We start from the raw sequence: 22568 nt of genomic DNA, 5'->3' as shown, positions 1-22568 counted from the left end.
GGATCCAGCCTGGTACTGACACTCTCACACCCCATTACCCCAGGGTTAATATCCAGTACCCAGCCTGGTACTGACCCTCTCACACCCCATTACCCCAGGGTTAATGTCCAGTACTCAGCCTGGTACTGAAGCTCTCACACCCCATTACCCAGGTTAATGCCCAGTACCCAGCCTGGTACTGACCCTCTCACACCCCATTACCCCGGGGTTAATGCCCAGTACCCAGCCTGGGACTGACCCTCTCACACCCCATTACCCCAGGGTTAATGTCCAGTACCTAGCCTGGTACTAACCCTCTCACACCCCATTACCCCAGGGTTAATGCCCCAGTACCCAGCCTGGTACTGACCCTCTCACACCCCATTACCCAGGTTAATGCCCAGTACCCAGCCTGGTACTGACCCTCTCACACCCCATTACCCCAGGGTTAATGCCCAGTACCCAGCCTGGTACTGACTCTCTCACACCCCATTACCCCAGGGTTAATGCCCAGTACCTAGCATGGTACTGACTCTCTCACACCCCATTACCCCAGGGTTAATGCCCAGTACCCAATCTCGTACTGACCCTCTCGCAACCCATTACCGCAGGGTTAATGTCCAGTACCCAGCCTGGTACTGACCCTCTCACACCCCATTACCCAGGTTAATGCCCAGTACCCAGCCTGGTACTGACCCTCACACACCCCATTACCCCAAGGTTGATGTCCAGTACCTAGCCTGGTACTGACCCTCTCACACCCCATTACCCCAGGGTTAATGCCCAGTACCCAGCCTGGTACTGACTCTCTCACACCCCATTACCCCAGGGTTAATGTCCAGTACCCAGCCTGGTACTGACCCTCTCACACCCCATTATCCCAGGGTTAATGTCCAGTACCCAGCCTCGTACTGACCCTCTCACACCCCATTACCCCAGGGTTAAAGCCCTGTACCTAGCCTGGTACTGACCCTCACACACCCCATTACCCCAGGGTTAATGCCCAGTACCTAGCCTGGTACTGACTCTCTCACACCCCATTACCCCAGGGTCAATTCCCAGTATCCAGCCTCGTACTGACCCTCTCACACCCCATTACCCCAGGGTTAATGCCCAGTACCCAGTCTCATACTGACCCTCTCGCACCCCATTTCCCCAGGGTTAATGTCCAGTACCCAGCCTGGTACTGACCCTCTCACACCCCATTACCCAGGATAATGCCCAGTACCCAGCCTGGTACTGACCCTCACACACCCCATTACCCCAGGGTTAATGCCCAGTACCCAGTCTCGTACTGACCCTCTCACACCCCATTACCCAAGTTAATGTCCAGTACCCAGCCTGGTACTGAACCTCTCACACCCCATTACCCCAAGTTAATGCCCAGTACCTAGCCTGGTACTGACTCTGTCACACCCCATTACCCCAGGGATAATGCCCAGTACCCAGCCTGGTACTGACCCTCTCACACCCCATTACCCCAGCGTTAATGTCCAGTACCCAGCCTGGTACTGACCCTCTCACACCCCATTACCCCCGAGTTAATGGCCAGTACCCAGCCTGGTACTGACCCTCTCACACCCCATTACCCCAGGGTTAAAGCCCAGTACCCAGCCTGGTACTAACCTTCTCACACCCCATTATCGTAGGGTTAATGCCCAGTACCCAGCATGGTACTGACCCGCTCACACCCCATTACCCCAGGTTAATGCCCAGTACCCAGCCTGGTACTGACCCTCTCACACCCCATTACCCCAGGTTAATGTCCAGTACCCAGCCTGGTACTGACCCTCTCACACTCCATTACCCCAGGTTAATGACCAGTACCCAGCCTGGTACTGACCCTCTCACACCCCATGACCCAAGTTAATGCCCAGTACCCAGCCTGGGACTGACCCTCTCACACCCCATTACCCCACCGTTAATGCCCAGTACCCAGCCTAGTACTGACCCTCTCACACCCCATTATCCATGTTAATGCCCAGTACCTAGCCTGGTACTGACTCTGTCACACCCCATTACCCCAGGGATAATGCCCAGTACCCAGCCTGGTACTGACCCTCTCACACCCCATTACCCCAGGGTTAATGTCCAGTACCCAGCCTGGTACTGACCCTCTCAAACCCCATTACCCCAAGGTTAATGCCCCAGTACCCAGCCTGGTACTAACACTCTCACACCCCATTACCCCAGGTTAATGCCCAGTACCCAGCCTGGTACTGACCCTCTCACACCCCATTACCCTAGGGTTAATGTGCAGTACCTAGCCTGGTACTGACCCTCTCACACCCCATTACCCCAGGGTTGATATCCAGTACCTAGCCTGGTACTGACCCTCTCACACCCCATTACACCAGGGTTAATGTCCAGTACCCAGCCTGGTACTAACCCTCTCACACCCCATCACCCAGGTTAATGCCCTGTACCCAGCCTGGTACTGACCCTCTCACACCCCATTACCCATGTTAATGCCCAGTACCCAGCCTGGTACTGACCCTCTCACACCCCATTACCCCAGGGTTAATGTCCAGTACCCAGCCTGGTCCTGACCCTCTCACACCCCATTACCCCAGGGTTAATGTCCAGTACCCAGCCTGGTACTGACCCTCTCACACCCCATTACCCCAGGGTCAATGCCCAGTACCCAGCCTGGTACTAACCCTCTCACACCCCATTACACCAGGGTTAATGCCCAGTAACCAGCCTGGTACTGACCCTCTCACACCCCATTACCGCAGGTTTAATGCCCAGTACCCAGCCTGGTACTGACCCTCTCACACCCCATTACCGCAGGTTTAATGCCCAGTACCCAGCCTGGTACTGACCCTCTCACACCCCATTACCCCAGGGTTAATGTCCAGTACCCAGCCTGGTACTGACCCTCACACACCCCATTACCCAGGTTAATGCCCAGTACCCAGCCTGGTACTGACCCTCTCACACCCCATTACCCAGGTTAAAGCCCAGTACCCAGCCTGGTACTGACCCTCTCACACCCCATTACCCAGGTTAATGCCCAGTACCCAGCCTGGTACTGACCCTCACACCCCCCATTACCCAGGTTAATGCCAAGTACCCAGCCTGGTACTAACCTTCTCACACCCCATTACCCATGTTAATGTCCAGTACCTAGCCTGGTACTGACCCTCTCACACCCCATTACCCCAGGGTTAATGCCCAGTACCCAGCCTGGTACTGACCCTCTCACACCCCATTACCCAGGTTAATGCCCAGTACTAGCCTGGTACTGACCCTCTCACACCCCATTACCCAGGTTAATGCCCAGTACTAGCCTGGTACTGACCCTCTCACACCCCAATACCCAGGTTAATGCCCAGTACCCAGCCTGGTACTAACCTTCTTACACCCCATTACCCAGGTTAATGTCCAGTACCCAGCCTGGTACTGACCCTCTCACACCCCATTACCCCAGGTTAATGCCCCAGTACCCAGCCTGGTACTGACCCTCTCACATCCCATTACCCAGGTTAATGTCCAGTACCCAGCCTGGTACTGACCCCTCTGCACAGAAGGGCCAGCACTATCAGTCCGATCATTGTTGGATCATTGTTGCTTCCCCACACTTCAAGGTACATGCTCAACCTCACGATGCTGTGGCACCATTTGATTTGTTAAAAGCCTACGTGCACAGTGGCTGTTGTTTACCTATTTTTATGCCTAGCTCGTGTAACATTCTATGTTCACTTGAAGTTTGTGGTTCATACATTTGAAGCCATAACTGCTTCTTAGAATAACTATTTACCAACCACATCCCGTGCTTGCGCTTCAGACGTTAATTAATGGATTCTTTTTAGCTTAAGCCTGTCTGCAGTTTATGTGTATGTGCCATCTCAGCCATTGCAGCTGGTTTGCAGATTGCATTGTTAACCCCTTAATTCGTGAAGGACGCAATGCCCCACATCAGAGTTGGTTGCTGATTATATAAAATATAGGGGATCAAATAGTTCAACCTTCTAATGTACACTTAATATAAAGTGACCAGCGGAGCATCATAATGTGTTTCTTATTGGAATTATTTCATTACAACAACTTGCATTTATATAGCGTCTTTACAGCAGTCCAAATGCACTAATCACTAAAAATGAGTACACAGGTTAACAAGGCCATAAATAAAGCAAATCAAGCACTATTTCTAGAGGTATTGAATTGAAAAGTGTTGAAGTTATGCTAAACTTGTATTGACCACACTTGGAGTACTGCGTACAACTCTGGTCACCATATTATAAAAAGGATATAGACGCACTGGAGAACGTGCAGAGAAGATTTGCAAGGATGACACCAGAAATGTGAGGTTATACATATCAGGAAAGGATGAACAGGCTAGGTCTTTTTTCTTTTGAAAAAAGAAAGCGGAGGGGTGATCTACTAGAAGTCTTTAAAATTATGAAAGGTTTTGATAGAGTGGATACAGAGAAAGTGTTTCCACTTGTGGGGTAGAGCATAACTAGAGGCCATCAATATAAGATAGTCACCAAGAAATCCAATACGGAATTCAGAAGAAACCTCTTTACCCAAAGAGTGGTGAGAATGTGGAACTCGCTACCACAGGGAGTGGTTGAAGCGAATAGTATAGATACATTTAAGGGGTGGCTAGACAAGCATATGAGGGAGCAGTAAATAGAGGGTTATGCTGCAAGAGTTAAATAAGGAAAACCAGGAGGAGGCTCAAGTAGACCATAAATGCCAACATGTACTGGTTGGTTCGAATGACCTGTTTCTGTGCTGTAATCCCATGTAGTAATGCTCAGTCAAAGATGTAGGTTTTAAGGAGGGTCTTAAAGGAAGGGAGGGAGATGGGGAGATGAAGAGGTTTTTTTTATTTGTTCCGGGATGTGGGCGTCACTGGTAAGACCAGCATTTATTGCCCATCCCTAATTGTCCTTGAGAAGCTCGTGGTGAGTCACCTTCTTGAACCGCTGCAGTTCTTCTGGTGAGGGTACTCCCACAGTGCTGTTAGGGAGGGAGGTCCAGGATTTTGTCCCAGCGACGATGATGGAATGGCAATATATTTCCAAGTCAACATGGTGTGAAACTTGGAGAGGAACTTGCAGGTGATGGTGCTCCCATGTGCCCACTGCCCTTGTCCTTTTAGGCGGTAGAAGCTGCAGGTTTGGGAGGTGCTGCTGAAGAAGCCTTGGTGAGTTGCTGCAGTGCATCTTGTAAATGGTACACACTGCAGTCACGTCGCTTCAGTGTTGGAGGGAGTGAATGCTTAAGGTCGTGGATGGGGTGCCAATGAAGCGGGCTGCTTTGTCCTGGAAGGTGTCGAGCTTCTTGAGTGTTGTTGGAGCTGCACTCATCGAGGCAAGTGGAGAGTATTCCATCGCACTCATCAATTGTGGCTTGTAGGTGGTGGAAAGGCTTTGGGGAAGCAGGAGGCGAGTCACTCGCTGCAGAATACCAAGCCTCTGATGCCACAGTATTTATGTGGCTGGTCCAATTAAGTTTCTGGTCAATGGTGGCCCCCACGATGTTGATGATGGGGGATTCGGTGATGGTAATGCAGTTGAATATCAAGGGGCGGTGGTTAGACTCTCACTTGATGGAGATGGTCAATGCCTGGGGTACTTGTGTAGCGTAAATTTTACTTGCCACTTATCAGCCCAAGCCTGAATGTTGTCCAGGTCTTGCTGCATGTGGGCATGGACTGCTCCATTATCTGGGGAGTTGTGAATGGAACTGAACACTGCAATCATCAGGTTTGTCGAAGGAATACCAGAGCTTAATTCTTCGACATCTGAAGGCATGGCTACCAATGGTGGGTCGAAGGAAGTGGGGGGATGCACAAGAATTCTCAATTAAAAAGGTGAAAATATTGAGGCTATCGTATTAACCTTGAATCGGTTCCCCTTTTAAAAGCTCCTTGCACACAATGAGATGTCCCATTTCCCTTCCACTAAGCCGTATTGAAACCTGTGGAAAGGTCAGTGCTGTTTTCAGAACTCACACAAAGGAGGAACCCAAGGATGAGGACCTTCAGCCATTAGTGATGCCTTTTGCTAGGAAGTATGAGGAGAGGCAATATTTACTAAATGAGGCCATTTTAAAGGGGGTGCATGAAACAGGGAGACCTGGGTGTGTTTCATTATTGAAGGTGGAACGACAAGTTGAGAAGATTGTTAAAAAAAAGCATACGCGATCCTTGACTTTATCAATAGGGGCATAGAGTACAGAAGCAAGGAAATTATGCTAAAGCTTCATAAAACATTGGTTCGGCCGCAACTGAAGTATTGTCTTCAATTCTGGGTATCACATCTTAGGAAAGGATGTCAAGACCTTAGAGGGGGTGTAGAAAAGATTTACTGGAATGGTACCAGGGACAAGGATCTTCAGTTATGTGGATAGACCAGAGAAGCTGGGGTTGTTCTCCTTAGAGTACAAAAGGTTAAGAGGTGATTTAATAGAGGTGTTCAAAATCATGACGGGTTTTGATAGAGCAAATAAGGAGAAATGGTTTTCAGTGGCAGAAGGGCACTTTTGAAAGTTACTATTGAACCAGCTTCCACGACCCTTCCAGGCAGTGCATCCCAGATCATAGCAGCCCCCTGAGTAAAGCAATTCTCCTCCTCCCCGCTCTGACTTATTTCACAATTATTTTAAATCTGTACCCTCTGGTTACCAACCCTCCTGCCAGTGGAAACAGTTTCTCCCTGCCTACGATGAAATAGCAGAGCATTTGGAAAGCGGTGACAGGATCGGACCAAGTCAGCATGGATTTATGAAAGGGAAATCATGCTTGACGAATCTTCTGGAATTTTTTGAGGATGTAACTAGCAGAGTGGACAAGGGAGAACCAGTGGATGTGGTGTATTTGGACTTTCAGAAGGCTTTTGACAAGGTCCCGCACAAGAGATTGTTGTGCAAAATCAAAGTACATGGTATTGGGGGTAATATACTGACGTGGATAGGGAACTGGTTGGCAGACAGGAAGCAGAGAGTCGGGATAAACGGGTCCTTTTTAGAATGGCAGGCAGTGACTAGTAGAGTGCCGCAGGGCTCAGTGCTGGGACCCCAGCTCTTTACATTATACATTAACGATTTGGATGAAGGAATAGAGTGTAATATCTCCAAGTTTGCAGATGACACTAAATTGGGTGGTGGTGTGAGCTGTGAGGAGGACGCAAAGAGGCTGCAGGGTGACTTGGACAGGTTAGGTGAGTGGGTAAATGCATGGCAGATGCAGTATAATGTGGATAAATGTGAGGTTATCCATTTTGGGGGCAAAAACACGAAGGCAGAATATTATCTGAATGGCGGCAGACTAGGAAAAGGGGAGGTGCAACGAGACCTGGGTGGCATGGTTCATCAGTCACTGAAAATGGGCACGCAGGTACAGCAGGCGGTAAAGAAGGCAAATGGTATGTTGGCCTTCATAGCTAGGTGATTTGAATATAGAAGCAGGGAGGTCTACTGCAGGTCTTACTGCAGTTGTACAGGGCCTTAGTGAGGCCTCACCTGGAATATTGTGTTCAGTTTTGGTCTCCTAATCTGAGGAAGGACGTTCTTGCTATTGAGGGAGTGCAGCGAAGGTTCACCAGACTGATTCCCGGGATGGCTGGACTGACATATGAGGAGAGACTGGATCAACTGGGCCTTTATTCACTGGAGTTTAGAAGGATGAGAGGGGATCTCGTAGATACATATAAGATTCTGACGGGACTGAACAGGTTAGATGCGGGAAGAATGTTCCCGATGTTGCGGAGGTCCAGAACCAGGGGACATAGTCTTAGGATAAGGGGTAGGCCATTTAGGACTGAGATGAGGAGAAACTTCTTCACTCAGAGAGTTGCTAACCTGTGGAATTCCCTGCCGCAGAGAGTTGTTGATGCCAGTTCACTGGGTATATTCAAGAGGGAGTTAGATGTGGCTCTTGCGGTTAAGGGGATCAAGGGGTATGGAGAGTAAACAGGAAAGGGGTATTGAAGGAATGATCAGCCATGATCTTATTGAATGCCGATGCAGGCTTGAAGGGCCGAATGGCCCACTCCTGCACCTATTTTTCCATGTTTCTATGTTTCTACCCTATCAAAATCCGCCATCATTTTGAACACCTCTATTATTCTCAAATTCACATAGCGACAGGTAAATAGACTATTGTGCACCATTAGGTATCTATAAGTAGGGGCAAGGTTGCATTTTGTGAGTAAAAGAAAGAAAGACTTGCATTTATGTAGCACCTTTCATGACCAGCGGACGTCTCAAAGCGCTTTACAGCGAATGAAGTACTTTTTGAGTGTAGTCACTGTTGTAATGTGGGAAACGGGGCAGTCAACTTGCGCACATCAAGCTCCCAAAAACAGCAATGTGATAATGCCCAGATAATCTATGTTTTTGTTATGTTGATTGAGGGATAAATATTGATCAGAACACCAGGGATAACTCCCCTGCTCTTCTCAAAATAGCACTGTGGGATCTTTTATATCCACCTGAGAGGGCAGACGGAGCCTTGGTTTAACATCTCATCCGAAAGACAGCACCTCCAACAGTGCAACACTCCCTCAGCACTGCACTGGAGTGTCAGCCTAGTTTTATGTGCTCTTGAACCTGACTCAGAGGCACGTGTGCTACTCGCTGAGCCACAGTGGACACTGAAAGGGAAAGCAGGCAGAATAAAGGATCGTAGTGAACAGATATGCGTGTCAGAGAGGATTAAAGAATGATAAGAAAAATTTTGGCAAAAGCTGTTTGTCAGACTCATGATAACTACGCACTTTAATCTTGGCATTTCATTATGTATGGCTTCCCTTTTTCGCAGTTTTGAATATGATCAGAAAGATTTCACTTCTCTCTGTGCTAAACTGCAAGTAATTCATAGCACAGATGCGGTCTTTCCTGCTTTCATGAAATTTCCACAGTAGCCCAAAGGAGTATCGTTATTAAACTCCAAGCACATTACCTTGGAAAGACTGAAATAACATCATTCACAAGCTTACATATTAAAGCTTTGCCACATTTTGATGTTCAGCCGTGGTTCAGTGGGTAGCACTCTCGCCTTGCAGTCAGAAGATTGTGGGTTCATAGCCCCACTCCAGAGACTTTAACACAATAATATATAGGCTGACACTCCCAGCACAGTACTGAGGGAGTGTTGCACTGTCAGAGGTGCTGTGTTTGGGATGAGGCATTAAACCGACGCCCCACCTACCCTTTCAGATGGAACTGAATAATCCCGGAGTACTATTTTGAAGAAGAGCAGGGGAGTTCTCCCCCAAGTCCCAGCTCATCTTTATCCTTCAACTAATATCGATGAAACAAATTATTTGATCATTTATCAGCTTGCTGCATGCAAATTAGTTGCTGCCTTTCCTACATTACTGATTCCTGGGTCGGGGGGATAGTCCTATGAAGAGAGATTGAGTAGACTAGACCTGTGTTCTCAGGAGTTTGGAAGAATGAGAGGTGATTTTATTGAAACATACAAAATTCTTGCAGGTCTTGACAGGGTTGATGCAGGGAGGATGTTTCCTCTAGCTGGGGAGTCTAGAACCAGGGGTTATAGTCTCAGAATAACGAGTCAGCCATTTAGGACTGAGATGAGGAGAAATTTCTTCAACAACAACAACAAGCATCTTTAACACAATGAAACATCTCAAGGCACTTCACAGGAATATTATGAGACAAAAAATTTGACATCGCGCCTCATAATTAGAAATTAGGGCAGATGACCAAAAGCTTGGTCAAAGAAATAGGTTTTAGGGAGTGTCTTGAAGGAGGAAAGAGAAGTAGAGAGGCAGAGATGTTTAGGCAGGGAATCCCAGAGCATAAGGTGTAGGCAAAAGAAGGCATGGCCACCAATGGTTGAGTGATTATAATCAGGGATGCACAAGAAGGCAAAATTAGAGGAGCGCAGACATCACGCAGAGGGTGGTGAATCTTTGGAATTCTCTAACCCAGAGGGCTGTGGAGGCTCAGGCGTTGAGTATATTCAAGACAGAGATCGATAGATTATTGAATATTAAGGGAATCAAGGGATATGGGGATAGTGCAGGAAAGTGGTGTTAAGGTAGAAGATCAGCCGTGATCTTATTGAATGGCGGAGCAGGCTCGACGGGCCAAATAGCCTAATCCTGCTCCTATTTCTTATGTTCTTGTATTCTTATTACAATGACTACATTTGAAAAATACTTAATTGGCTGTAATGTGTTTTTATGACAATGACAGACAGATAAAGAACATTTGGTCCATCGAGCCTGTCCCACACAATTGAGATACCTTGTGTATCACAATATATGTACTCCATCCAACCTGAAAACCACATGATCTCCTGGAAGAGGCAAAGAATAAGATTTTTAAAAGCTCAGGCCAATTTGAGGGAAATGTTGCAAATTTGTCTCCAACCCCTCTAGGTGTTAGAAACTAGTCCAGCAGATCACTCTGGCCCTGAGTTCGATGCAGTACCTATCTTCTGTAAGAGGTGATCTCCACCCCAGCTAGAAACAGGTCCAGCCCTCAGCTTGGGCATCCTGATGTGGTGAAAGGTGGTGTTTCATTGCAAACCTTTCTTTAAAGGGCATTTCAGGATCTTTGATCAGTTGGCACAATTGTGGCATAATTATTCATATGACCAGGTTATTGGCTTAGAGCTACAGTGACATGGCAGTCTATACCGAGCGGATTTGAGGGACAGATGGCATTTGCACAGATTCCGCGCCACTCTGTTTGAGGGCTGGCATTGGGTTGTGTTTGTAACCTTGTGGTGAATGGAGGAACTGGTGATGTTTGCAAACCTTCTCTAGTAATAGTCTGCAATGGAGGTTCCGGTAGGCGGGTGTCGATGGATGGATGAGATAATGTCATAAACAGGTGAGAATTGCGATTTGTAAATGCAGTTACGAAAAAATGCAAGTCAGATGGTTGACTTGATCTTGCTACAGACATTGCTTCCATATTTTGAACAACTAATACTGAAAACGTGTAAAGGTTTCAAACCTCTCTACTGCTGAACTGCATTGAATTAAGCAGCGCACTGTTATTGTTGCTCTGATCCTCTGTCACAACCAATGTGAAAGAGGATCTTATTAAACAGGAATTGAGGGAAGTCCATTAAACTGACAGCAGTCTTTGAATGTGACCCACTTGGAGATTAATTTATCTTCAATCAAAGCTATTGTCAAAATGTAGCCTCTTAAACTTTAATTAATCATACTTTTATGAGTATTCTTTGTGAAGAATTCCCTGTAAAACAGTGGCAAAGTGGAAAATAACATTCACGCCACACAAGTGCCAGGCAATGACTATCTCCAACAAGCAAGAGTCTAGCCACCGATCCTTGACATTCAACAGCATTACCATCGCTGAATCCCCCACCATCAACATCCTGGGGGGAGTCAACATTGACCAGAAACTTAACTGGATCAGCCACATAATACTGTGGCAACAAGAGCAGGTCAGAGGCTCGGTAGTCTGCAGTGAGTGGCTCAACTTATCGCCTCCTGACTCCCCAAAACCTTTCCGCCATCTACAAGGCACAAGTCAGGAATGTGATGGAATATGCTTCACTTGCCTGGATGAATGCAGCTCCAACAACACTCCAGGAGCTCGACACCATTCAGGATAAAGCAGCCTGCTTGATCTGCACCCCATCTATGACCTTAAACATTCAGTCTCTCCACCACTTGCGTACTGTGGCTGCACTGTGTACCATCTAGAAGATGCACTGCTGCAACTTGCCATGGCTTCTTCGACAGCATCTCCAAGACCCACGAACTCTACCACCAAGAAAGACAAGGGCAGCAGGCGCATGGGAACACCACTACCACCAAGTTCCCCTCCAAGTCACACAGCATCCTGACTTGGAAACATATCGGCCGTTTCTTCATCGTCGCTGGGTCAAAATCCTGGAACTCCCTCCCTAACAGCACTGTGGGAGCACCTTCACCACACAGACTGCAGTGGTTCAAGAAGGCGGCTCACCACCATCTTCTCAAGGACAATTCGGGATGGGCAATAAGTGCTGGCCTTGCCAGCGATACCCACATGCCAGAATGAATTTAAAAAAGCACAATCATGTTTCCATGCTGGTTTCTGGTTATTCCTATACTACCACCGACACTCCTCTGAAATTTCCTCTCTAAGCTCCAAATTTGTCATTCTACACAATTACCTTCGTCTCTGAATTATTAGTGTGTTGTAATCAAGATTCTCTCACCTGGAATGTCCCAGGAGCTCAAAGAACTCTTTACCTTTGCATTATCTTGCAATCAACAACTTTTAAACCCCCAAGATTAATGACTCCAAATCATTAAACTTACCTTACGTTCCCTTCTGATATTTCAAATCTTGCTGGTGTCCTCCCCTGTGGAGCCACTCCTTTACACATGTTGCTGAATATATATTATCTATCTATCTATCTATCTATCTATCTATCTATCTATCTATCTATCTATCTATCTATCTATCTATCTATGTATATCATTACATAGAATATACAGCACAGAAAGAGGCCCAACCAGTCCATGTGGCGTTTATGCTCCATTCGAGCCTCCTCCTGTCTTTTCTCATCTAAATCTACCCATATAACCCTCTATTCATTTCTCCCTCATATGCTTATCTAGCCTCCCCTTAAATGTATCTATACTATTCGCCTCAACCACTCCCTGTAGTAGCGAGTTCCACATTCTCACCGCCCTCTAGGTAGAAAACGTTTCTCCTGAATTACCTATTTGATTTCTTGGTAACTATCTTATATTTGCGGCCTCTAATTTTGCTCTTCCCCACAAGTGGAAACATTCTCTTTGTATCCACTCTATCAAAACCGGTCATAATTTAAAAGACCTCAATTAGGTCACCCCTCAGTCATCTCTTTTCTACAGAAAAGAGACCCAGCCTGTTCATCCTTTCCTGATAGGTCTCCCCTCGCATTTATGTTATCATCCTTGTTAATCGTCTCTGCGCATTCTCCGGCACCTCTATATCCTATATAAGTTACAAATTGTGTTTACCTTTAGATGAAATGTTAGAAACGTCAACCATACTTTATGAATCTGCGAACCTTACACTTTTACAATTCTGTCCCAATACTTTCATGTAGTTTGCAATAGTTAAGTTTCTCTTCTGAGTTTTCTCCCCTCGCTTTCCTCTTCTGAAGCGAGAGGGGCCATCCTGGAAGATGTGTGTGGTGGGAGGGGGAGGGGAGGCACTATAGGAACAGTGGGCTATCTAACCGAAGCATCCATTCACCGAATGCGGGCTGACAGTGGGTCATCCCGCCATGAAAGTTCCCGTTGCACAGTCCCATCAATGGGAATCCACCCTTCAGTCCTGCTTCTCGCTGCTGGCTGAAGAAAGTAAAGATGAGTTACAGCGGTTGAGTTTGAAGAAGGATGTAAAGTAAACTCTAATCCGTTAATCCTCTGCCTCGTCGTGATATTTGGTGATATTAAAGTCGTGTGCCTGCCTTGTTTATTCTTAAAATATTGCTTCCCACCACAACTGGAAAATTAATACTCATAATCCTTGGTGTTGGATGCTAATCCACCGCAGGGTTTCTTCCCAGCCACGTCAGCGCCTGTGGTGGGATGGTTACTGCTTTTTCAGCAGCACTTTGGACGGTTGCAGGTCAGTTGAGTGCTGGTCGTCTCCTGTACAGAAAGCGTCAAAATGCAAGCCTCTCACCTATGGACAATCTTGAATTTAATGACAATACTTTTACATATCGGTGAGTCACTATCTTCTTATTTTCACAATGTAATTCTATATTTATTAAGGCGGCCGAGTATTTGGTTGGACAGACTGTTTCCTTAAACAGAAATAATATATTATGAAGTATCCGCGTGTAAAACATTTTTTTTTTACTATGCTGTGTTTCCTTGTGTTGAATCCAGTTATCTTTAGGCCAACTTGAAGAATCATACAGCACAGGAGGCAATTCGCCCATCGTTCCAGTGCTGGCTCTTTGAAAGAGCTCTCAAATTAGACCCACTCCCCCACTCTTTCCCTATATAACCCTGTAATTGTTTTCCTTTTCAATCAGTTATCCAGTTCCTTTTAGAAAATTACTATTAATTCTGCTACCACCACCATTTCAGGTAGTGCATTCCAGGTTATATATTGTACACATTAAACATTATCCTCAACTTCCATTAAGCTTCCACGGTGTCAGCTGTGGGTCAGTGAGTAGCGCATTCGCCTCTGATATCAAAGGGTGCTGGGTTCATAAACCCACTCCAAATTAACACTGCAGTGCTGTGATTGAGGGAGTGCCGCACTGTCGGGGGTGCCGTCTTTCGGATGAGATGTTAAACCACCGCCCTGTGTGGCCTCTTGGGTGGATATAAAGAACCCGTAGCACTATTTTGAAGAAGAGCAGGGGAATTATCCCTGGTATTCTGGTCAATATTTATCCCTCAATCAACATAACAAAAACTGGTTATCCACTCATTATCCTATTACTGTTTGTGAGAGCTTGCCATGCACAAATTGAGTGTCGCGTTTCCCACATTACAACAGTGACTACACTCCAAAAGTACTTCATTGGCTGTAAAGAGCTTTGAGATGTCCAGTGATCATGAAAGCTGCTATTTAAATGGAAATAGTTCTTTCTTAAAGATTAATATAATTAAAGGGACGTGCTAAAATGTAGTTCTGCAATTAAAATTTACTTCCGGACTCCTAACCCACTGTATTATATGTGAATACATGTTGCTCCCTCCCTAACAGCACTGTGGGAACACCCTCACCACACGGGCTGCAGTGGTTCAAGAAGGCGGCTCACCATCAGCATCTCAAGGGCAATTAGGGATGGGCAATAAATGCTGGCTTTTTGGCTAAGATCATGCGTAACTGACCTGACAGGGGAGTAACCATGACCCCAACGTGGTTCTCCCTGGATCAGGAAGGTGATTCTCCTATGCTTTTTGGAAATAGGAGGTGGGTGGGGTGGCTTGACCCATCCACCTCCATGGCACGAACCTGGTATTGCAGTACTTCCAGGAATGGTGCAGTGGCTCTAGGCCTTTTGGCTAAGAGCATTGGTGCAGAGTGATCCTTGATGTGTGCAAGGTGACCTCAGGTGTTTGTGATTTGACAAAGAATTGGAAAGATTGGCAACGAATTTAATTTAAAAAAAATGCTGGCTTTGCCAGCGACTCCCACATCCTACGAATGAATTTAAATAATGCAAAACACTGTGAATGCTGGAAATCTGAAATGAAAACAGAACATGCTGGAAATACCTGTGGAGAGAGAAACAGAGTTAACATTTCAGGTCAGTGATCAATCATCAAGTATTTTACTTATTATTCCTTCTATTCAATAATTCGTAGTCTTGGCATTGGATACATAGAAACATAGAAACATAGAAAGTAGGTGCAGGAGTAGGCCATTCGGTCCTTCGAGCCTGCATCACCATTCAATATGATCATGGCTGATCATGCCACTTCAGTACCCCATTCCTGCTTTCTCTCCATACCTCTTGATCCCTTTAGCCGTAAGGGCCACATCTAATTCCATTTTGAATATATCTGATGACTGGCCTCAACAACTTTCAGTGGTGAAGAATTCCAGAGGTTCACAATTCTCTGAGTGAAGAAGTTTCTCCTCATCTCGGTCCTAAATGGCTTACCCCTTATACTTAGACTGTGAACCCTGGTTCTGGACTTCCCCAACATCGGGAACATTCTTCCTGCATCTAACCTGTCCAATCCTGTCAGAATTTTATATGTTTCGCTGAGATCTCCTCTCATTCTTCTAAATTCCAGTGAATATAAGCATAGTTGATCCAGTCTTTCTTTGTATGTCGGTCCTGCCATCCTGGGAATCAGTCTGGTGAACCTTCGCTGCACTCCCTCAATAGCAAGAATGTCCTTCCTCATATTAGGAGACCAAAATTGCACACAATACTCAAGGTGTGGTCTCACCAAGGCTGTGTACAACTGCAGTAAGACCTCCCTGCTCCTATACTCAAATCCCCTCGCCATGAAGGCCAGCATGCCATTTGCTTTCTTTACTGCCTGCTGTACCTGCATGCCTATCTTCAATGACTGATGTACCATGACACCCAGGTCTCGTTACACCTCCCCTTTTCCTAATCTGTCACCATTCAGATAATAATCTGCTTTCCTATTTTTGCCACCAAGGTGGATAACCTCACACTTATCCATATTATATTGCATCTGCCATGCATTTGCCCAATTACCTAACCTGTCCAAGTCCCCCTGCAGCCTCCTAGCATCCTCCTCACAGCTTGCACTGCCACCCAGCTTAGTGTCATCTGCAAACTTGGCGATATTACACTCAATTCCTTCATCTACAAATTTATTCCATTGGTAAATGATTTATATTCAATGCTTACCCAATGTTTCCATACTTACACTTGACAAAATAGGAAGTGCAGGTTTTCTAGTTAATAAATGATTAAAGATGATTGAAGTGAAATCTCCTCCCAATAGGAAAGAGATAAGTAAATGATGATGCAGTGGTTAGATGTTACCAAGTGGAGGGTGAGGAGATCCACTGTTTGGTGCTCCTCAGTAAGCTTGTATAATAATTCACAATGATCATGCAGAGAGGAAGGGAAACATATGGGAATCCCGTTTTGGGTGGATTAAAAAAATAATTAAGATTACAAAAAAAGGTCAGGGAAGCTGTTGTAAAACAAAATCAAAAAATGAGGAACAGTTTTACCAACAAAATCAACTTTGTGAAAATGCAGCAGATGTGTTAAAATGACAAATTCCTCCCAACTATGTAATGCCATTTCCAAAAGAAAGACTTGCATTTATGTAGCGCCTTTCATGACCGCCGGACATCTTAAATCCAATGAAGTACTTTTGTGGTGTAGTCACTGTTGTAATGTGGGAAACGCGGCAACCAATTTGCGCACAGCAAGCTCCCACAAACAGCAATGTGATAATGACCAGATAATCTGTTTTTGTTATGTAGATTAAGGGATAAATATTGGCCAGAACACCTGGGATAACTCCTCTGCTCTTTTTCAAAATAGTGTCCGTGGGATCTTTTACGTCCACCTGATAGAGCAATAGAGCCTCGAGTTAATGGCGCATCCAAAAAATGGCACCTCCGACAGCGCAGCACTCCCCTCAGCACTGCACTAGGGTGCTAGCCTGGATTTTTGTGTTCAAGTCCCTGGAGTGGGACTTTAACCCACAACATTCTCACTTAGAGGCGAGGATGCTACCCACTGAGCCACAGCTGACAGGAAAAGTCCCAATGTAATGACACTACTGTTAATGAATGTTTGCTAAATAGTTTATGGCTCATTGCTGTTTTTGGATTAGCTGGCATTTTACTTTCTTCATAATAGCATGGACATTTTGGAGAACAAGTGAACATTATGCCCCCAGAAAGTGTCCCTTTTTGGCAGATCAATACTTCCTTTTCCAAAACCACGATGGTTGTCTCTTGAATCCAATTGTTCTGCCCAATCCTATAGGCTTCCTCAAATCTATTACGCTTTGGGTGAATAGTATCTTCCTGACCACCCCTCTTAACACAAACTTGCAAACTTGTTAATTTCTAACCAGTACCCCTTGGAAAATAAATCCTTACCCATAATGATCAAGCTGTCCGGGATCAATTAAGTTACAAAGTTAATTGGCAGGTCTGTTACTTCATGCCCAGTTGCATAGATCTTATTTTTTTCATTATTGGGATGTGGGCATCACTAGCGTGGCCAACATTAATTACCCATTCCTAGTTGCCCCTTGAGAAGGTGGTGGTCAGCCATATTCTGGAACTGTTGCAGTCTGTATGGTGAAGGTTCTCCCACAGTGCTGTTAGGGAGGGAGTTCCAGAATTTTGACCCAGAGACCATGAAGGAACGTCCATATAGTCCAAGTCGGGATGATGTGTGACTTGGAGGTGGTGGTGTTCCCATGCACCTGCTGCCTTTGTCCTTCTAACTGTAGAGCTCACAGGTTTGCGAGGTGCAGTCAAGGAAGCCTTGGCAAGTTGCTGCAGTGCATCTTGTAGATGGTGCACACTGCAGCCACGGTGCGCCGGTGGTGGAGGGAGTGAATGTTTACGGTGGTGGATGGGGTGCCAATCAAACCGACTGCTTAGTCCTGGATGGTGTCGAGCTTCTTGATCGTTGTTGGAGCTGCATTCATCCAGGTAAATGAACAGCATTCATCCCACTCCTAACGTGTGCCTTGTAGATGGTGGAGAGACTTTGGGGAGTCAGGAGGTAAGACAATCGCCACAGAATTTCTGGCCACTAACTTGCTCTAGTAGCCAAGTGACTGGTCCAGTTGAGTTTCTGGTCAATAATGATCCCCTCCTCCACCTACCCCCCCCCCCTCCCCCCCCCGCCCCAATCGCCATCACCCCAGGATGTTGATGGCAGGGGATACAACAAAGGTAATTCTAATAAAAAGACACCCAATAACATCATTCAGTGATATTAAAGGCACTTTAATTGAGCTTCACCCCAGAAGTACTGACCTGTAAATCTTTGGGTAAATTTTGACAAATTGCATTGTTCCATTTATACAATAGACAGTGGGTTGATGAGTGAGATCAGAGTGCTCCAGTCCCCAGCTGCCATCAATGTAACAGAAGGTGGATCGGTGCAGTTTAATTGCACTTTCGAAGTGAATAGCTCTGTCGGACAAGTTGTTTGGAGACAGGCCTCGAAAAGGCTAGAGGTGTCGGATTGGAATCCTTTCTATCAGGGACGAATATTGAAGTCAGGGCCGGAATTATTTACCCAAAAAATGGCTTTCCTTAAAATCAGCGATTTAATGAAAATAGACTCGGATGTTTACTACTGCGAGGTGGAAATTCTGTCGGATGAGAAAGGAACCGGGCCAGGGACACAACTTTCAGTAACTGACAGTGAGTAGAAAAGATCAGAGTTCATTGTAAGAATGTCGCAATACTTCCACATTTCTATGACTGGTCATGTTTCAGTTCGGGTTTCTGAATGATGTCCGTGTGTCAATATCACTTTCAAAGAACATTGGCGACAATTGGTCTTTCGAGAAAAAAAAGTTAATGAAATTGCAATGATAATTAATTTACCGAAAGTGGCACATATCTAACTTGAATTAGATTGAGTGGAACGAAGCTCATCCACAAATTCTACCAGCCTTATTCCAACTCGCCCCAAGTCCCGTTCACCCATCACCCCCTGTGCTCGCTCACCTACATTGGCTCCTGTTGGGGAGCAATGTCTCGTTTTTAAAATGTTCGTCCTCCTGTAAAGTTTCTCCATGCCCCCCACACATCTCTATCGCCTCCTCCATCTCTACATCCTTCTGAGAACTCTGTCTCTCCAGTTCGGTCCTCTTGCACAGCCACGATTTCCTTCACCCCACCATTTGTTGGCCTTGCCTTCACTTGTCTAGGCCTAAAGATCTAGAATTCCGCCCACAAACCTCTCCGTCTCTCTATCGTTCCTCTAAGACACGCCTTAAAACCTACCTCTTCATCCGAGCTTTTGTTCACCTGTCCTAATAATTCTTTTGCTCGGTGTCAATTGTATTGGATAATTGCTCATGTGAAGTGGCTTGGGACGTTTTACTACGTTAATTGTGCTATATAAATGCAAGTTCTCGTTTTTGCTGAATCTGGCTGTTCGTGTAATGCAGCAAAAGCCCTAGCCCACAGGAGGCTCTATCTCAACCAATGGCCTTCCCCGGGTTCCTGATTTCTGCCTTGAGCAGAGAGTGCTGCTTCTCCATTGGTTAAAAGGCCGTTTCGAGCGTTTTACTCCTTGGGCTCCAGGGTAGACAAATGGTGGGAACAGAAGGTGTGATATCTCTCCCCCCCAAAAAAAAAATCAGATATTGCACAAGTTAGATCTATTCTGAGTCGGTTTACTGCTGAATCTGATAGTAACCAGAAATTCTATATCCATTCAAATCCGAATCGGTAATTCTAGTGTCATCATAGGCGGTCCCTCGAACGAGAATGACCTGCTTCCACATGAGTTCACAGATGTTTCAATGGCGCACCCGATGTTCCAGCCCTGAACTCCAATAGAAGGGGTGCAAGAAGCCTGTGCATGGATTTTTTTTAATGTATGGTGACCGTTGCACATCACCCACCACAAGGGCTTGACAGAGCTAGGCCTTTATCCAGTGGCAAGGGTTGAACCAGGATGACTGGAGACCTGCTCCGCTGCACGGACCTAGTGCGCACACAGTGTGGGCTGGCCCGTGCTGCCCCTGGGCCCTTGGCTCTTCTGGGCCCCATACCTTCATTTGCTGCACCTCCACCACGATCTCTCACCACTCCTCCACCACAAACACTCGCCGCACCTCCGTCATGATCTCCCACCGCACCTCTGCACCAGACATCGCTGAACCTCCACCATGATCACCCACCGAATCTCAGCCACAATCCCTCAATGCTCCTCCACCTCAATGACTCACCACACCTCCGCCACGACCTTCCCGCTCCTTTGCTTTACAAGGGCCCCGTTGATGCTCCTGCCTACACTCTAAACAGCGAGCTGGGTCATGATGATATCACCCATTTGTGTCAGCTCCATCTGAAGGTTGAAGTGGTACACTCCAGCTGTTTTATGGCTCGACCTGTGGAGGTGTTCTCTCGCAGGTTGAGGGGACCACGATGCTGCAGGGCCTGCCGCTCCAGCTCTTTTATGGCCCGACCTGCGGAGGTGTTCTCTCGCAGATCAGGGGGCCATGATGTAAACCTATAGTTCAATAATGGCCTTGGCCCAAAGGTGGTCCAACTGAGTTAGCGGCCTGACTTAATGGCCCAGAGAAAGTTGCTTAACTGGGTCAATGCTCTCAGGAATGTCTGTCATCTTCATTGGGCTAAATCCAATTTACCTGTAATAGTTTCATATAGTTTTGGCCCAAGAGAAATCTAATAGTTTCATTGGGGGCAATTTAATCCTTTAGGCAACTGGTGGGATCTGGCACAATACTGGTTTAAGACCGCGCCCGAATCTACTCTCTATTGAATTACTAAAGCTGAATAATTTGCATTGGGCGAAAGATACAGGAACCCTTAATTTCATTAAATTAATTCCTCTGGAGTATTTAATGGTTTTATTGAGTTTATAGCACTGCAATGTTTTATAGTGTATTGTGCTAATCTCCCCCAGAATTATTTGAATAACTTCAATTTCTAGGCAATGTATATATATATATATATATATGGACAAAAATGTATTCATCCACGGGGTATGGGTAATGCTGACAAAACCGGTATTTATAGCCCATGCCTAATTGCCCTTGAGAAGATGGTGGTGAGCCATCATCTTGAACTGCACCAATCCATCATAGCAGTTTGCTGGAACTGAATGGCTTGCTAAGCTATTTCAGAGGGCAGTTAAAAGACAACCACATTACTTTGGGTCTGGAGTCACATACAGGCCAGACCGGGTAAGGACGGCAGATTTCCTTCCCTAAAGGACATTAGTGAATCAGATGTTTTTTTAAATGATAATCCAGTCACCGTTACTTTTGTTTATTCCAGATTTAGTTACTTAATTGAATTTAAATCCCCCAGCTGCCGTGATGGGATTTGAACTCATATTTCCTGGAACATCAGTCCATGGTCTCTCGATTATTAGTCCAGTAACATGAACATGATGCTACCATTCCCATAAAAATGCATGCTTCCCATTGCAATTTCCATAAATGTTTCGGATTGTAAGATAATTAGTGAAGAGTGGATTGTGAAATAAGCCATTTTTGTTGCCTCATCCCAGAGAAGGCACCCGATTGTCTCCCACCGAGCGAATCAACCGACAGTCGAGAATTTCCACTGATGCTGGGAGTCCTGGGGTTGTTCACTGTTGTAGTTATTCTCCTGCTCTCACGGTTGTACTATCAAAGCAAAGGTAACATTTTTATACAGATATGACAGTGTTTCTGTTAATTGCAAGGTGAATCTAGTAATTGCAGATTTGCGGTAGATATGGCGGTGATTGTGGAAATTGAGCCATTTAGTTATATATGTGTTTATGTAAATATTAATAGCTGCTATTCATAATGTTAAATGCCAAGAAGCTCAAAAGTATTTGTAAAGTTTTATAATCTTACAATCTTTTCTTTTAATTTAGTGATATCAAGGCTTAACAGGTATGTAATAGAACAATGCATTATTGGTTATGTATAAATTAACATTTAGAAATTAGCAATATTTGGTATATAATGGCACTTAACCTGGTCTTATCTTGTAGGTCACGTACGGTTACACTATCAAAAAGAGATCCAATATACGGTAATTATCTATGCATATTTCTTACATTTAGACAATTGCATTGTTGAAAGTCAAATGCGGTGCTTTTTCTGACTCATTTTTCTTTTGTGCCATGCTGCACTTCATATGAGCTTTTCAAGTTGTTGTGCTATAAATGGCTGTCTGTAATTATAGGGAAACTAGAGATGCACTTAATAGTGAATAACCAGCACAGCACATAAAGTGAGCACCTAACATTAGAGACGAGTCTCCATTCTTCCCAGCATGTGCACAGGTATGCAACAGGGCCGCTAGCAATGGCAACACAAGCAATATGTCATCGCAGCGTTTAGCAAGCTCCATAGGCTCAAAGCATGCATGGACTTAGGAAGTATGTGAAGGCTTTGGAGAGGGCGCAGAAAAGATTGACGAGAATGGTTCCAGGGGTG

The 22568-nt window shown here is 45.6% G+C and overlaps 1 pseudogene; it reads left to right on the top strand.

Moving 5' to 3' along the window:
* The first annotated feature begins 14746 nt into the window (after positions 1–14746).
* LOC139230693 (U2 spliceosomal RNA) lies at positions 14747–14947 on the top strand (annotated as a pseudogene).
* The last annotated feature ends 7621 nt before the right edge of the window (positions 14948–22568 follow it).

The sequence above is a fragment of the Pristiophorus japonicus genome, chromosome 19 (assembly GCF_044704955.1).
Source record: "Pristiophorus japonicus isolate sPriJap1 chromosome 19, sPriJap1.hap1, whole genome shotgun sequence".
NCBI classification, from domain to species: Eukaryota; Metazoa; Chordata; class Chondrichthyes; family Pristiophoridae; genus Pristiophorus; species Pristiophorus japonicus.
Note: the sequence above shows the minus strand (reverse complement) of the source record. Positions and strands in the feature narration are given on the sequence as shown.